Raw genomic sequence first — 18,848 nt, forward strand, 5'->3', positions numbered from 1 at the left:
CCTGTAGTGCCTGGTCCCGACCGCATGGGACCACAATCTCCAGATCCAGGTGGGCACTCCTACTCCTAAACCAAGCCCAGTGCACCCAAAGGACGGTGGACTCTCTGGGGTGGAAGAGCTCTGAAAAGTCAGCTGGTCTCCAGGTCTCCTGCTGGTGAGGTTCCCGCCTCTAGCCTCCTCCCTTACGGTCTCCCCACCTCCAGAGGACAGCTCCCTCTGCAGACTGGTTTTCCAGGGGTTGGGATTTGCCCGGGGGTGAAGTGTAAGGGCAAAGAATTCATGCGACGCAACCCCTTAGGTTGTTTCTCTTTCTTTCTTTTTTTTTTTTTTGGCCACGTTGGCATGGGCAATTTCCCAGACCAGAAATTGAACCCGAGCCCCTATACTGCAAGATCAGAGTGTTAACCACTGGACCGCCAGGGAAGTCTCCTTGGTTGCTTGTTCAGCCCCATACCACTCGAATTTACACCCAGAAACACAACTTTCTCTCAGGTTCTTCTTGCGAGAATAGCCAGCTTTGGGGATGAAGAAATCCTGCCACCTTGTGGCCGACAGCGCAACGACAGCTTTAAAACCGGTGCTTATGAGCACTTCGCATTCACAAAGCCTGGGGGGCTGTAAATGACACCTGCCCTCAAGAAATGTCCTTGGGTAGGAAAAAGAATTTAAAACTCTGACGACCGTGAAGAAGCCAATTTAAAGAGGTCACTTCTACACACACCAATAAAAGAAAAAAAACCCGCAGAGGTCAAGGTGTTCACCATCCCTACTTATCAGAGAAATGCATACCAAAACTACCAGGAGGTATCACCTCGGAGCAGTCAATGGCCATCATCCAAAAGTCTACAAACAATAAGAGCCGGAGCGAGAGCGTGGAGAGGAGGGAAGCTGCCTGGCTGCTGGTGGAAATGGAAACTGGTAACTCTGCCACCATAAACAACAGTGTGGAGGTTCCTTAAAACATTAACAATAAAGAGACCAGATGGTCCAGCAATCCCACCCCTTTGGAGATATCCAGAGAAAAGCAACATTCGAAAACACCCACGTACCCCAACGGCCATAGCATCCGTATTTTCAATGGCCAAGACATGGAAGCAAAGAAATTGTTCACAGACCAATGAATGGACAAAGAAGATGGAGTACATATAGACAACGGAATGTTGCTCAGCCATAAAAATAGAAATAATGCCACTTGCAGCCACACGGATGGACTTAGAAGTGATCATACTAAGTGAAGTAAGTCAGAAAGGAGAGAGAAATATCACATGATATCACTTATAAGTCAAATTCAAACACTGATACAAAGGAATCAATTTATAAAATATTATGCGGCTCATAGACTTAGAAAACAAACGTGTTCACCAAAGGGGAAAGGTAGCAGAAAGGGACAAATGAGAAGGTGGGATTAGCAGATATGCCAGAATGTATATGAAATTGATCATCAACAAGGACCTACTGTTTAGCACAGGGAACTCTACCCAACACTCGTTAATAACCTATGTTGAGAAGAATAGGAGAAAAGAACATATATATATATATCTATGTGCAATTGAATCGACCTGCTGAACACCTAAAACAACACAATATTATAAATTGACTAAATTGCAATATACAATAAAAATTAAATTTTAAAAAATGCCTCATGTGTTTCCCTCAGGCCTCAGTGACCCGGGCTGCTGTGCCATCCTTAGAATATGAGCAGGCTTCTCTCCCAAGGCTGGACTGACCTGGGATTGGGGGATCTGGGAAGGATGGTGCAGCAATTGAGCCCTCCTTGGACCTGTAGTGCCTGGTCCCGACCGCATGGGACCACAATCTCCAGATCCAGGTGGGCACTCCTACTCCTAAACCAAGCCCAGTGCACCCAAAGGACGGTGGACTCTCTGGGGTGGAAGAGCTCTGAAAAGTCAGCTGGTCTCCAGGTCTCCTGCTGGTGAGGTTCCCGCCTCTAGCCTCCTCCCTTACGGTCTCCCCACCTCCAGAGGACAGCTCCCTCTGCAGAGTGGTTTTCCAGGGTTTGGGAGTTGTCTGGGGGTGAAGCGTGAGGTTGAAGTAACAAGACAGAACTATTTGGTGGGTTTTTTTTTTTTTTTGAACTCCACGTCCTTCTATTCCACTGTCTTGTTTCAAATGTGTATTTGATTTTTTTTTTGCCTTTTTTCTTCCACTTCAGGAAATCAAGTTATCAATGCCTGAAGGAGAATGACCAGAGGTGGAAGGACATAGCACATTTCCAGATCATCATACAGACATCAGCACCACAGAACCCCTAAAGTCCAGAATGTGTAGAAGCAAAAGAGGGCACAAACTGCCTCATAAGTGTTATTAGTCATGTATACTCCATGCAAGAGTACATCAAAGGGCTTCTTTCCATTGATGTTGACAAGAGACGCTACAAAGGCACTTTACGTTTTCTATATAAGAAAAGAAAAATGATTACATTGGTTTTGTAATTTATTTCCCCTGACTATCACTGAGCTTGGGTGCCTCTTCATATGTAAAATGATCATTTTTCTTTTACAGTGAAATTTAATTTCATAGGTTCCAAATATTTTTGTTTGCTTCTATTTTTTTCTCTTGATTGAGAGGCAATTCAAATATACTTTATATTTGTGGTGTCTTCTCCCACATCCTTCCAAGCCAATTACTGTGCACACAGTCACTAAAAAATTTGTCAAGGAACTTGTTTTCACAGGTCATCCATCACTCAAGACACTTGATATGAGGGCCATCTGCCATGCACAGCCTTACATCAAGAGCTCTGTACTGAGCTCTTTGCTCTCAACTTGTGGACCAGTTAAAGGACAGGATGAGGATATCATTATTACCTCACAACCTACACCCAAGCACATTGGTCAATGCTCAAACATCATTGCCAAGCTGACAGACAACAGGCCTGGGAGCTTCTCCTATGATGTTCCCCAGCTTGACACCAAGACATTTGGTCTGGACCATGTCACCAACCACAGAGCGCTGAAGTGTAGACTCAATGTGCAGACCAGAGAATATCAAACATAAACGTGATCAGGACACCAAACTCAGGCAGCAGGCAAGAGATCTGCCTGGGTCTCCATCCAATTTTGCTAGAACCTCCCCTCCACCCTCCCCTCTCCCCCGACAAAAGTAAGACTCAGGTCCCTTTTATCCTCTGAGGATACTCAGAGACCTGATCTATCGAATTATCCACAGCCTTTATCCTCTTCCCAGTACAACTGGACTTGGATTCACACAGGCACACCAAATGACCATCAGGACACCTGCCCCAGTGCTAAGCATTGACTCCCAGCCTCTACCCAACTCACCTCACCTGAGCCCAATCCGGGCCTGCACTGTCCCCCAACCTCCACCATCTACGCATGGTCCAGACCAACCCCTCAGAATTATCTTCATGATGGGACAGCGGATGCGGGGAGGGCCCCAGGTTCAGAACCCCTTTCATTTCATCCTCCTAAGAAGCCTTCCCCTACAAGTGAGATGTTTCACCTCTTCGAGGAACCTGGGTGATACTGACCCATGTCCCAGTCCACGTTCTCCAGGAGGACCTTCTGGTCTCCTCTGAGGGGAGTGACCCGCCCTGCCCCAATACACGGAAGATTCAGCCTCCAGGCTAACACGGCTCAGAGGCGACTACTGGACTAAAAGAAAGAAGAAAGGAGCAGAATTTGTCTCATGAATTAGCACTTCCCCAGCTGTGGTTTATGTACAAATTTCAGAACACCAAATAATATTGAGAATTGCATAGGCCATTTCATGTAATGTTATGAATTGTGTAAATTTAACTTATGTTTTAAATGGAGGTTACCAAACTGTCACATGAAGTATTTAGTAAATTTTTAAAAATTTAAATTGTTTGCTGATCCTTTTACAATATGTGTCATTATGCTGTACACCCACCATTTCTACAGTACTGTATGTCAATAATATCTCAATAGAACTGAAAGAAAAATAAAGGAAAATATTAGTAAAGTAATAAGAAACTGGGTCAACACATTGGAAAATATTAAGTTATAATGTCAGTAGAAAGATATTAATTAACATTGATTTGTATTCAGTGTACAAGTGACTGGAATTTGGGAAACTGGATAAAATAGACACCTATGTAGGGATGAAAAGGTCTGCATTTTTTAAGCTGAGGCTTTCCTGAAACTAGAAGTTTTGTCTATGAGGGGGAGTCCTATTTAAAACCATAATGGAGGATATTGTCTTCATCTTGTAAATTTTGGTTAGTAAAAATCATTGGAAATGATATTTAGTTAGTTTCTTCATGATAATGAGATCCTCCCAATGTGATATATTGTACGGATATTTTCACTTCCGTACTTCATCTCTTGTATGGTTTGTTTGTTTTTTTTTGTCACCAAGTTTTATTTACTTGAGTATAAAAGAGGACCTTAGTAGTCTCAGTGTAGTCTATGTCCCTGAATGTGTTTAGATTTCAGACTTTTAGGCATAACTCAGGCCTCCTGAAATAGAAACAGCATTTTAACAATATTTTCAGGTGACTCACATGCACTTTTTTCTTTTTTTTTTTTTTTTTTTTTTTACTATGTAGGGCAAGTGTCCTTATTCTCACTTTGACAGCAAATTTGAATAACATGTGATCTTTAAAAAATACTGATGCCCAGAAATACTACTTTACTGAATCCTTTTAAGTCCTGGGCATGTTTTCCAAGTAATAATGAGGCGAGGCCAAGTCTGATAACTCCCATAGGTGAAGAGCAAGGATAACTGTTCCCTGACTTGTTCTGGTCTTTTTCCAGCATGGGAAGAAACTCTGACCTGGATCAAGAAAGTGTGGGTCGTTTTATAGAGAATGGGATGCTATTAGGAGGAGTAAATAACCGAATCATTTTACCATGTGAGAATCTGTCTCAGGGAAGCTTCTCTCTCTCTCTCTCTCCCCCCACCACGTCTCTCTCTCTAGGATTTCTTCTCTTAGTGAGGGAGACTCCAGATGGCCTCCTGGTTGAGGCCTCAAGACCAGTGAAAAGGTAAAACAAAGGAAAGATGCTCAGGTTGAGTCACTCAATGTGTCCGTATATATATCAGGAAGGAGTTCCATCAGCTTTAGGGTTGAATAAGATGTGCCTCATCATGTTCCCCTTCAACAGCAACTTGGCTTCATTCACAGACAAGTGTCTTTGTGGGAGGTGTGGAATATAGCACCGTACATCAAGGGGACCAGGAGGAATCTCACCCATCTGTGCACAGGTTAATAGGCATAGAGACCTCAGTCCCAGCTCTGGACTTGGAGGTCATCTGTTAACTGGCTCCTCTTGGATAAAGCCCAGGGGCACCTGGAAAATACTATTTTAATCCATCACTCATGAGTAAAGGAGTCTTTGTGGATATCCAGGTTTCTAGTAGAGAAGTACTAGCACAATGTTGGAGAAAAAAAAATGTATGATTTTGGATGCATTAAACAAAGTGAAGGGAATAGTTTCACTTTACTGACATCATGCCTCCACCAAGATTGCATAATTTAGGGCCAAGAGAGATCTTCCTGGCCCATGATTTCCCCTGCAGGGGCAAGTGAAAGCATGTGAGAGAGCATGAAGCTTCTCCAACTGTGTGGGATGCTGCCAAAAAGGCCTGTTGTTTTCTTGCCCCTTCCAGAGTGCTGAATCATGAGCTGCATGACTGGAGGTTGGGAAGAGGTAGCAGATAGGATTCTGGTAAGGCATTAATGTGCTGCAGAGTCTACTAGCTGTATTACAGACTCCATCAAGAAGCCCATCGATGAGCCAATAGGGATGGCTCACCCATAGATCCTCCCAACTGGCCAATGGGCACCCTTGGTGCTCTGTAAATTGTACCAACACAAATCCTCACGCTGTGGCCAGTTCACCATGTATACTCCCAACTAAAGTACTGAGGGCAAGCTTTGGCACACAGCTTGAGCACACACACAGAAAGCTGGCTCACATCTGCAGGCCAGAGACAGACCATAAATTTCTGTATTAGCACCACCCTTAGGAGAATAAAAGAGGGGCTGTCAGCACCAGACTATTGTGTTGCAAGATCAAAAGATGGCATATAAGCTTAAGAATTCTGCCATGCGAATTCCCTGGCAGTCCAATGCTTAGGACTCTGTGCTTTCACTGCTAAGGCTGGGGGTTCATTCCCTGGTGGGGTAACTAAGATCCCTCGAGTTGTGAAAAGCAGCCCCCCGCCCAAAAATAAGATAAATAAAGAATTCTGCCAAAAGATGTAATAAGAAGCATGAAACAGGTTTATCCATAAAGGTTTGAGAAAGCCTCAGGATCTCTAATTCTAGAGGGCTGACAGAATGTGTTTCTCTCCTGCAGACAATTAGTAAAAGCTGGAGCAGTTGGCTGCTACTTCAGAAGTGAAGATAGCAGCACAAAACTGCAGGAATATTAAAAGAAAAAAATCAAAGTAATCTAACACCACTAAAGGATTACAAAAATCTTCCAGTTATCATTCCCAAAGACTTAGAAATCTGCAATCTACCTAATAAATAATTTAAAAACACTGTTATAAGAAACCTCACTGACCTACAAGGAAAAACAGAAAATAAATTCAATGAAATCAGAAAAAACATGAAGAAAAGAAAAATATAACAGACAAAAATTGTTAAAACAAAAACAAAAAACATCCTAGAGCTGAAATAAATGAAATGAAAAATACAATAGGAAAATCTATAGTTACAATAGCTTTTTAACAAATATGCAGAATAAAATGAAGTATATTGTAACATAAAAAATATAACAGGAGAAGAATAAAAGAATGGAACTTTTATAGGCATACAAAGATAAATTTCTATTAGCATAAAATGGACTTTTTAAACTATGAGATGTTTTATGAATGCCTCATGGTAATCACAAAGCAAAAATCTTTAGTAGAATCACAAACATTAAGAAAGGAAACACAGCAACATGGTAAAGCACCAATTTACAAAGGTAGACACAGAGGGGCAAAAGAAACAATGGAGTTACAAAATAATCAGAAAGCAATTAATAAGATGGCAGTAATACATCCTTACATATCAAAAATCACTCTAAATGTAAATGGATTGAATTCGCAAATCAAAGCTATAGAGTGGCTGGCTGGATAAAAATGTATAAGACCCAATTATATTCTTTACATAAGACATTAATTTCAGCTTTGAAGACACACATAGGCTCAAGGTAAAGAGATGGATGATTATATTCCATGCAAGTAGAAGCCAAATAATGTGGAGGTAGCCATATTCATATCAGACAAAACAGACTTTAAGCCAAAAACAATGACAAGACACAAAGAAGGTCATTATATAATGATACAAGGGTCAATAAATCAAGAAGCTATAAATATAAACAGCCAACATCAGAGTACATAAATATATTAAGCAAATACAGATCTGAAGGGAAAAATAGACAATATATTAATAGTAGGGGACTTCAATACTCCACTCTCAGCGATGGATAGATCATCCACAGAGTAAATCAACAAGAAAACACTGGTCTATATACTACATCAAATGGACTTCACAGGCATATATAGAACATTACATCCAACAACTTATGCTCAAGTTCACATGGAACATACTCCAGGATAGATCATATGATAGGACACAAACACGTCTTAGCAAATTTAAGAAGATCAAAATTATACCAACTATCTGAACACAATGATAGAAAACTAGAAATCAACAAGACGATATCTGGAAAATCTACAAATATGTGAAAACTAAACAGCGCACTTCCAAAAACTAAAGTAGGTCAAAAAAGAAAGCCAAAGGAAATTTTTAAAGAATCTCAAAACCACCGAAAATGGAAACAACATACCAAAACCTATTGGATGCTGCAAAAGCAGTTCATCAAGGAAAGTTTATAGTGATAAGTGCATACAACAAGAAATTAGAAAGCTCCCAAACATCTAACTCTACACCTCAAGGAAGTAGAAAAAGAAGAAATTTATTCCCAAGTTGGCAGAGGGAAGGATATCATAAAGACTAGAGTGGAAATAAATAAAGCGTATACAAGAAAATCAATAGAAATGATCAACAAACTAAAAGCTGGATTTTCAAAAATATAAAATTCACAAACTTTTAGCTAGACTAGGAAAATAGAAGACACAACATTAGAAATGAAAGAGCAGACACTACAACTGATACTATAGAAATACATAGGATCACAAGAGACTACTATGAATAATTGTATGCCAACAAATTAGATACTCAGGAAGAAACTGATACTTCCTAGAAATTCACTACCTACAAAGACTGAATCAGGAAGAAATAGAAAATCTGAACAGACCAATAACAAGGGATTGAATCAGCAAACAAAAGATTCCCAACACAGAAAACTCAAGGACCAGATGACTTTATTGGTGAATTCTATCAAACCTATGAAGAAGAATTAATGCCAATTATTCTCAAACTCTTCCAAGAAATTGAAGAGAAAGGAATACTTCTAACCTTGTTCTATGAGGCCAGCATTTCCATGACACCAAAGCCAGACAATGAGTCTACAAGAAAACTAGAGGCCAAAAAAACTGATTAATATAGATGCAAAAATTCTGAACAAAATATTAGCAAATTCAACAATACATTAAAAGGATTATACATTGGGAACAAGTGGGATTTATCACTGAGAGGTAAGAATGGTTCAACATACACAAATAAATATGTGGGGTGCACCACATTAATAGAGTAAAAATAAAAATCATAATCATTTCAATAGATGCCAAAAAAGCATTGGACAAAATGCAATTCTTTTATGATGAAAAACTCTGAATAGATTGATTATAGGGGGAACACACCTCCACGTAATTAGGGCCATGCAAAACAAACCCACAGCTAACATCATACTTGACGGTAAAGAGGTCAAAGCTATTCTGCCAAGATCAAGAACAAGACAGTGATGCCCACTGAATCACTCTTATTCAATATAGTACTGGAAGTATTAGCTGGGGCACTCAGGAAAGACAAAGAAAGGCACCCAAATCAGAAAGGAAGAACAAAAATTCTCATTATTTGAAGATGGTATGATTTTGTATATAAGAAATCCCAAGGAATCCCAAAATGTTGTAACTAATCAACAAAGTAGGTAAAATTGCAGTATATAAAATCAACATATACCATCAGTTGTATTTCTATACACAAGTAGTAAAACATCTGAAAAAATAAACTAATTTACAATAGCATCAAAAATAAGATACTTAGGAAAAAAGTTAACAAAGTTGGTGAAAAGTCTCTACTTATGAACACTATAAGACATTGATAAAATAAACTGAAGACACTAACAAATGGGAAGATAGCCTATGTTCATTGATCAGAGGAATTTTTAAGATTGAAAAGTATTTATCTCAATGCTCGCCATTGGTAGATTCAAAGAAATCTCTCTCAAAAATCCAATGGCCCATCTACCTCACCTCAAATAACTCAATTTCATTTCCTTTTATGGCTGAGTAATATTCCATTGTATGTATGTGCCACATCTTCTTTATCCAGTCATCTGTCAATGGACACTTAGGTTGCTTCCATGTCCTGGCTATTGTAAATAGAGCTACAGTCAGAAAGGGAAAAACAAATACCATGTGCTAACACATATATATAGAATCAAAAAAAATGGTTCTGAAGAACCTAGGGGCAGGTATTTATCCTGTTTGGGTATTTATCCATCAACAGATGAATGGATAAGAAAGATGTGATAGCTATACCTATATATACATACACACAATGAATATTATTCAGCCATTAGAAAGAAGGAAATTCTACCATTTTTTACATTGATGTACCTTGGGTAAATTATGCTGAGATAAGTCAAAAAGAGAAAGACAAATACTATGTGATATCATTTATATGTAAAATGAATTTTTTTAAAAAGCCAATCTCATAAAAACAAAGAGCAGAATCTTGGTTACCAGCGCCTGAGGTGTGTGGAATAGGAGAGATGTTGTTTAAGGGTACAAACATTAACTAATAGTAAATAATTCTTAAAGATCTGATGTATAGTGAACATAAACAATGGTATCGTATTATGATCAAACTTGCTAATCGACCAGATCTTAATTTTTCCAAACACAATAAAGAAATAATGATTATGTGACATGATAGCAGTGATAACTACTGCTACAATGGCAATCATAGTATAATATGTAAATGTATTAAATCACCATGCTGTACACCTTAAATTCAAATAATATTATATGTTCAATATATTACAAGAAAAATAAAAGAAACACAATAAGCATCATCAATAGCTAAACAGGTCAAGAGGGCGTCCCTGGTGGTACAGTGGTTAAGAATCCTCCTGCCAATGCAGAGGACATGGGTTGGAGCCCTAGTCCGGGAAGATCCCACATGCCGCGGAGCACCTAAGCCCGTGCACCACAACTGCTGAGCCTGTGCTCTAGAGCCTGCGAGCCACAACTACTGAAGCCCGCACACCTAGAGCCCGTGCTCCACACCAAGAGAAGCCACTGCAATGAGAAGCCCGTGCACCGCAGTGAAGAGTAGCCCCCGCTCGCCGCAACTAGAGAAAAGCCCGCGCACAACAGCGAAGACCCAATGCAGCCAAAGATAAATGGATAAATTTGAAAATAAATAAACAGATCAAGCAGAAGAAATTTTCTGTGAGTTAGAAGACAGTAAGTTGAAAATATACACTCAGAGGACAGCAAAGATAAAAAAAAGTTGAAGAATGACTATGTGATCTATAGATACCAACAAAAGAAACATTCTGTGAATTATGGAGTCATAGAAGGAAAATATAGAGACAGAAGGCTTTTTAAAATAAATAGTGGCTGAGAAATTTCCAAATCTCAGGAGAGATTTGGATATCCAAGTTCATGAAGCTCATAGGGCACCAGATGAACTTAACTCAAAAAAAAAAAAAATTCTCCAAACACGTTATAGTAAAACTGTCAACTCTCAAAAACAAGGAATCTTAAACTCAACTAGAGGAGAGAAGCTTATAACTTACAAGAGAACCCTCATAAGATTAAAAGTTGATGTCGCAGCAGAAACCTCACAGGCCAGGAGAGAGTGGGATGATATATTCAAATTGCTCAATAAAAAAGAAAAGAAAAACTGCCAACCAAGCATATCCTATCCACCATAATTGTCCTTCAATGAAGAGATAAAAAACTCTTTTCAAAAAACAAAAGCTGAGGGAGTTCATCATCACTAGATCTGTCTTAGAAGAAATTCTAAAAGAGTTCCTCAAGATAAAATAAAAGGACACTAAATAATACCATGAAAACATGAAAATACACCATAGAGTTGTAAATGTAAGTACACAGTTAAGGTAAGAATACTTTAATAGTGATATGGTGGTGTGTTAACCAGTTAACTTTAGTATAAAGGTTAAAGGATGAGATTATTAAAATAACTGCAGGTATAAAAATTTTAATGTATAAACAACATTCAAAGAGGTAAATTGTAATACCATATACAAAAATTCACAGAGGGGAGTAAAAGAGTAGGTATTTTTGGATGTGATGGAAGTTAAATTGTTATCAACATAAAATAGACTGTTGTATATATAAGACATTTTCTGTGAGCCTCATGGAACCACAAAGCAAAAACCTATAGTAGATTCAGAAAGTATAAAGAGAAGGAAATAATAACATACCACTGCAGAGTATCACTAATTCACAAAGAAAGGCAACGAAAGAGGAAAAAAGGAACTAGAAACAACAAAGCATCCAGGAAACAATAAGATGGCATTGGTAAGTTCTTACCTATCAATAATTACTGTAATCATAAACATATTAAATTCTCTAGTCAAAAGTCATAGAGTGGCTAGATAGATAAAAATACAAGATCAGCCTATATGGGAAAGGAATCTAAAAAAAAGTGGATATACGTATATGAATAACTGATTCACTTTGCTGTACACCTGAAACTAACACAACATTGTAAATCAACTCTACTCCATAAAAATTAGGAAAAAAAATACAAGATCAAACTATATGCTGCCTATCAGAGATTCACGTCAGTGTAAAAAACACAAATTAGGATCAGAGTGAAGCTTTAGAACAAGATATTCCATACCAGTGGAAACCAAAAGAAAGCAGTGGTAGCTAGAGTTACACCAGACAAAATACCAGACAAAACAGACTTTAAGGCAAAAGCTGCAACAAGAAAAAATTAAAGGTCATTATATAATGATTATGTTGTCAATTCATCAAGAAGATAACACTCAAATAAATACACACCCAACAGTGGAGGACCTTAATGTATTAAGCAAATACTAATAGATTGAAGAGAGAAATAGACAATACAAAAAAAGTGTAGGGATCCTTAATACCCACCATTCAACAATGAATAGATCATCCAGAAAGAAAATCAATACAGAAGTATTGAACTTGAATAATACATTAGACCAAATGGACTTAACAGACAAAAACAGAACCGTCCATCCAACAGCAGCAGAATACATATTCTTCTCTACTGCACATTGAACATTCTCCAGGACAGATCATGTGACGGGTCACTAAACAAGTCTTAGCAAATTTAAGAAGACTGATATTGTACTAAGCATTTTTTTTTTAGTGATTCAGTTATACATATACATATACACATTCTTTAAAAAATATTTTTATATTTTTTAATATTCTTTTCCATTATGGTTTATCTTACGATACTGAATATAGTTCTCTGTGCTATACAGTAGGACCTTGTTATTTATCCATTCTATATATAAAATCTTACATCTGCTAAATCCAACCTCCCACTCCATCTGTCCCACAAACCCCCCCCTTGGCAACCACCAGTCAGTTCTCTATGTCCATGATTCTGTTTCTGTTTCATAGATAGGTTCATGTGTGTCATATTTTAGATTCCACATAGAAGTAATATCATATAGTATTTGCCTTTCTCTTTGTGACTTACTTCACTTACATAGTATTTTTCAACCACAATGGTAAGAAATGAGAAATGAACAACAGGACAGAGTCGGAAAATTTACAAATACATGGAAATTAAACAACATTCAGAATCAGTGGGGCTTCCCTGGTGGCGCAGTGGTTGAGAATCCGCCTGCCGATGCCGCGGACACGGGTTCGTTCCCCAGTCCGGGAAGATCCCACATGCCATGGAGGTGCTGGGCCTGTGAGCCATGGCCACTGAGCCTGTGTGTCCGGAGCCTGTGCTCCGCAACGGGACAGACCACAACGGTGAGAGGCCCGCGTAGCACAAAAAAAAAAAAAAAAAAAAATCAGTGGGCCAAGGAAAAAATTTTAAAATAAAAAGACTGAATAATGAAGAAAGAAAACAATCTGAACAGACCAAATTACTGTTAAGGAGATTGACTACTGTTAAGGAGTTCTCAAAAAACTCCCAACCAAAAAATACCAAGACTAGACGGCTTCACTGGTGAATTCTACCAAACTATTAAGGAAGAATTAATATGAATTACTTTTAACTGGATAAGTCTTATGAATCTACTTGTGGATGATACAGTTTGCATTTTATAAATACACTAGGGGAGACACAATGATATAAAAGAAGTTAGAGCTATTGGTTCTGAATCTTTGATGTCTTTAAAAATATTTATCGGGCTTCCCTGGTGGCGCAGTGGTTGGGGGCCGCCTGCCGATGCAGGGGACACGGGTTCGTGCCCTGGTCTGGGAGGATCCCACATGCCGTGGAGCGGCTGGGCCCGTGGGCCATGGCCGCTGAGCCTGTGCGTCCGGAGCCTGTGCTCCGCAACAGGAGAGGCCACAGCAGTGAGAGGCCCGCGTACCGCAGAAAAAAAAAAAAAAAAAAGTTATCATTTGAGGTGAGCTATATTTCAGAAATTTAACATGACTGAGCATACATTACTAATATATTAGGTCCTTGTAAACCTTTTGGAAAATGCAAAGAAGTGATAAAGAACCGTATGTCTGTTGCATGAGTGTGGAGTATCATGGAAACTTACAAGAACAAGCCTTGACTGACTACAGACTCCACTTGAAAAAACAATACCTTTAATAAACAAAGATGGCAATGTTCACTTTCTAAAGCAAACTACAAGCAAAGGAAAACTAAAAAGAAATGGGAGTTTCCAGGTTTACCATGATGGTTTATGCACATTTCTCAGAGAATCACACCAAACCCTTACTAAGGATAAAACATAAACTTCATAGAGGCAGAATCTTGCAGAAAGAACCTGAACCAGTGAACATCAGGTGTAATGGGACAAATGATTATCAGGTGACTGAAGCACACAAGACATTATCACTGCCGTGGTATTCTGGGCAAAATACATAAGAAAATCATAATCTGAATCTATCATGAAAAAAATGTCCGTTTTAAGCAAATTTCAGTCCACATATACCTCCAATGTTCTCTGACTCCAATACTGTATTGAAATAGTCTTTCTTATCAATATACAGAGCAAACCTCTACTAATTACTTTTTTTTTTTTTTTTCAGAACTTTGAGTTATCTGGACCACTAATGCCATCCCATTTAAAAGTGCATTTTCTTGGGCTTCCCTGGTGGCACAGAGGTTGAGAGTCGGTGCAGGAGACGCGGGTTCGTGCCCCGGTCCGGGAAGATCCCACGTGCCGCGGAGCGGCTGGGCCCGTGAGCCATGGCCGCTGAGCCTGCGCGTCCGGAGCCTGTGCTCCGCAACGGGAGAGGCCGCGACAGTGAGAGGCCTGCGTACCGCAAAAAAAAAAAAAAAAAAAAAAAGTGCATTTTCTTAATCCTGCTGTGATAAGTTGATGTTGCATTCAGATGTACATTAATCATTCCATTTCCCCTTCTTCACTAATATCTCAACATCTGAAATTATCCCACACGGAATTTTGGATACTAATGCCTTCCCATGTTGATCTTTCACAAAAGGAATAGGAATTTCGAAAGCTGAAGGTCATTAATTCATGGTGAGAATTCTCCGTGCTCTATAGGGAGCCTGGATGCAGACAATGGGGAAAAGGCTCTGGAACACAGGGGAGAAGTATTTTAAAGAGCTGACTTTGACTGTCCTAAGAAGGAAAAAAACAAGTCGTTGAAAGCAGCCTTGCTAGGGAGGAACATGAGAAGAGGAAAAGGAAAGGTTTGCAGGTCCCAATCCCCGACATTTCAGGAGGAAAAGCAGACACAGCCTCCGACCCAGGACAGGACGTTTACCTGAGAAACCGCCATTTCGTCCTCTTCCTCCTCCTGCTCTTGGGCATTTTCTCATTGATACCACGTTGAGGAATCGCATCAGCATCTGGAGAATATGCCTCCAACAGCGTCAGCACAGCTCCTTCACCTGTTCCCACCGTACCCACAGGCAAAAGGCCTTGAAACGCTGACATGCCAACCTTCAGAAGAAGAGAGACTCAGGAACAACGAGCTCCTGCGTGGAGCCCAAACTGTGAGCTTTCTCTTCCCTGTCTACGCGAGCTCTCCCCTCACACAGATGCCCTGAAACTCTGCTACAACATAGAGCAAGTGGGCTACACCGCCCTGCTCCTTCCAATCCCATGTAGAGCAGACACCGATACCTCCCCGAGGCAAAAGGACCAAAGCCTGGAAGCAGCTCTCATCAAGGTACCCAATCAGCCCTCGTGCTTAAACCGGGCCTAACCTTAGAATCACCTGGAGTTAAGACAACACAGATGCTCCCACCCAGATCAATAGACTCTGTGGGGAGGGCACAGGTGATGTTACTGCTAAATACTCATCATGTAATATCAATGAGAAACTGCATGGGAGCCACGCAGCAAACATTTCTTCCAAAGCTTTAAAGTGCTTACAAATTTGCGGGGAGCCCAGGCCCCACTCTTAATGATGATTCTCCCGTGAGGCTCATGAAATGACATCTTTAACAAGCTTTTCGCGGGCACCGATGTTTCTCTGTCAGACCCGTAGTCAGTAGCACTGAGCTAGAGCTATCTGGCATAGCACACCTGAGACCACTGAGTAGCGTGAAGGTTTGGGGTAAGACCTTCCAGAAGTGCAGGTTCCCTGGGACTGATTCCTAGGGGCTGAGATCCTTCTGGAATAGGTATGGCCTTGCTGTTGCCTAGGGCACATGCTGCTGTGTTGGTGGGAATCACATGGTGGGTTTAGGGTCGTGTGAGGGTGGCCCTTAGAAATCTACCCAAAGATAGCTTTAGTCCTCAGGTCCTTTAGCCCCGTCTCCTCTCAGGGCCCACTTGACCAGCAGGAGTACTTGGGAGCAGGGCACGACCACCTGTCCTCAGGGGAGCTGAGACTCCATGCCCCAAAAGATTCAGAGCACAAAGTGGCCTGCATCACAGATTCGTCCAAAAACAAATCAAAGGCAGCAGTGGAGGGTGGATTAACATTTTGTGTTGGGAATGGACAGAAGCCTTTGAAAATGATGCCATGAATGCATATTTGATGATTCACAAAGGAGGTCATGATCTATGTTAATAAAGCACATTATAACTGAATCAACAGATCAGAATTTTTTGTTGATTGCGTGTGTGTCTATGTGTGTGTGTTATAAATTGTGGTGCCAGTTTGTTCTCCCCCTACACCCGCCACGTATTTATACTTTCTTACCTCTTTTTTTTTTTTTTTTTTTTGCGGTACGTGGGCCTTTCACTGTTGTGGCCTCTCCCGTTGCGGAGCACAGGCTCCGGACGCGCAGACTCAGCGGCCATGGCTCACGGGCCCAGCCGCTCCGCGGCACGTGGGATCCTCCTGGACCGGCGCACGAACCCGTGTCCCCCGCATCGGCAGGCGGACTCTCAACCACTGCGCCACCAGGGAAGCCCACTTTCTCACATCTTTAAAGTACATTCATTAAGGTAAAAATTAGAGAAATGCTTATCTACTTTTCAAATATTCTTTGAGAATATTGAATCTTTTGAAAACTTTATTTTATTTAAAATTTTTTCAATTTTTAATATAATTTTTAAAGGTTACTTTCCATTTACATTCATTTTAAAATATTGGCTGTTTCCCCCATGTTGTAGAATACATCCTTGAGCCTGTCCTACACCCAAGAGTTTCTACCTCCCTCTCCCTAACCGCTATAGTACCCCTCCCACCTCCCCACTGGTCACCACTAATTTGTTCTCTGTATCTGTGAGTCTGATTTTTTGTTGTTGTTATATTCACTAGTTTGTTGCATTTTTAGATTCCACATATAAGTGATGTCACACAACGTTTTCCTTTCTCTGTCTGACTTATTTCACTTAGCATAATGTCCTCCAAGTCCATCCATGTTGCTGCAAATTTCATATTTTCATAGCTGAGTAATATTATATATATATATATATATATATATATATATATATACACACATACATACCACCTGTTCTTTATCCATTCATTGGTTGATGGACACTGAGGATGCTCTTATATCATGGCAATTGTAGATAGTGCTGCTATGAACATTGGGGTACATGTATCTTTTTGCAAGAGTGTTTGGGGTATTTTTGGATATCTACCCAGGAGTGGAATCACTGGGTCATATGGTAGTTTCATTTTCAGTTTTTTGAATCTTTTAGTATATCCCAATAAGTGTTTCATGCTCCAGATACCAATGTTTTTAACCTTTTAGCAATTTTTAAAACTGCCTTTTTTGTTTTGGCCGTGCAGTTTGCCGGATCTTAGTTCCCCAATCTGGGACTGAAACTGGGCTGGCAGTGAAAGCCGAGTCCTAACCACTGGACCACCAGGGAACTCCCAGACAAATTAGAGGGGTTTTTTTTGGTTTTGTTTTTTTGTTTTTAAATATGGAACGCTTCACGAATTAGCATGTCATCCTTGCACAGGAGCCATGCTAATCTTCTCTGTATCGTTCCAATTTTAGTATATGTGCTGCCGAAGCGAGCACCAAATTAGAGTTTAAAATAAGGAGTGTTACAAGAGACAAAGAAGGACACTACATAATGATCAAGGGATCAATCCAAGAAGAATATATAACAATGGTAAGTATTTAGGCACCTAACATAGGAGCACATAAATACATAAAGCAAATATTAATTGACATACAGGGAGAACTTGACAGTAACACAATAAAAGTAGGGAACTTTAAAACTCCACTTATAACAATGAACAGGTCATCCAGACAGAAAATCAATAAGGAAACTTTGGCCTTAAATGACACATTTGACCAGATGGATGGAGATATATATATATATATGGGGCACATTCCATCCAAAAGCAACAGAATATACTTCCTTTTCAAGTGCACATGGAAATTTCTCCAGGAAATTTCACATGCTAGGCCTCAAAACAACCCTCAGTAAATTTAAGAAAATTGAAATCATATGAAGTATATTTTCCAAACACAGTGCTATGAGAGTACAAATTGACTATAAGAAAATAACTGCAAAAAAACCCACAAACACATAGAGGCTAAACAATATGCTACTAACCAACCAATGGATCACTGAAGAAACCAAAGAGGAAATAAAAAAGTACCTGGAGACAAATGAAAATGAAAACACAACAATCCAAATCTACAGGATGCAGCAAAAGCAGTTCTAAAGGGGAAGTTTACAGTGATACAAACTTAACTATAGGAAACAAGAAAAATCTCAACTATACAACCTAACCTTACACGCAAAGCAGCTAGAAAAAGAACAAAGCTCAAAGTTAGTAAAAAATGTTTTTAGGGCTTCCCTGGTGGCGCAGTGGTTGAGTGTCCGCCTGCCGATGCAGGGGACACGGGTTCGTGCCCCGGTCCAGGAGGATCCCACATGCCACAGAGCGGGTAGGCCCGTGAGCCATGGCCGCTGAGCCTGCACGTCCGGAGCCTGTGCTCCGCAACAGGAGATGGCACAACAGTGAGAGGCCTACATACTGGAAAAAAAATAAAAATAAAAATGTTTTTTAAAATATCATAAAGATTAGAACAGAAATAAATAAAATAGGGACTAAAAATGAATAGAAAAGATCAATGAAACTAAGAGATGGTTCTTTGGAAAGGTAAACAA

At 39.9% G+C, this 18,848-nt stretch overlaps 1 non-coding gene across 1 annotated transcript; it reads right to left on the reverse strand.

Moving 5' to 3' along the window:
* Positions 1 to 17,636: 17,636 nt before the first annotated feature.
* On the reverse strand, positions 17,637 to 17,743 carry LOC131759072 (U6 spliceosomal RNA). The gene has a single exon (XR_009336400.1). It is a non-coding gene; the product is annotated as a U6 spliceosomal RNA (small nuclear RNA).
* Between the last annotated feature and the right edge of the window lie 1,105 nt (positions 17,744 to 18,848).

This window comes from Kogia breviceps, chromosome 6, assembly GCF_026419965.1.
Source record: "Kogia breviceps isolate mKogBre1 chromosome 6, mKogBre1 haplotype 1, whole genome shotgun sequence".
Classification (NCBI taxonomy): Eukaryota; Metazoa; Chordata; class Mammalia; order Artiodactyla; family Physeteridae; genus Kogia; species Kogia breviceps.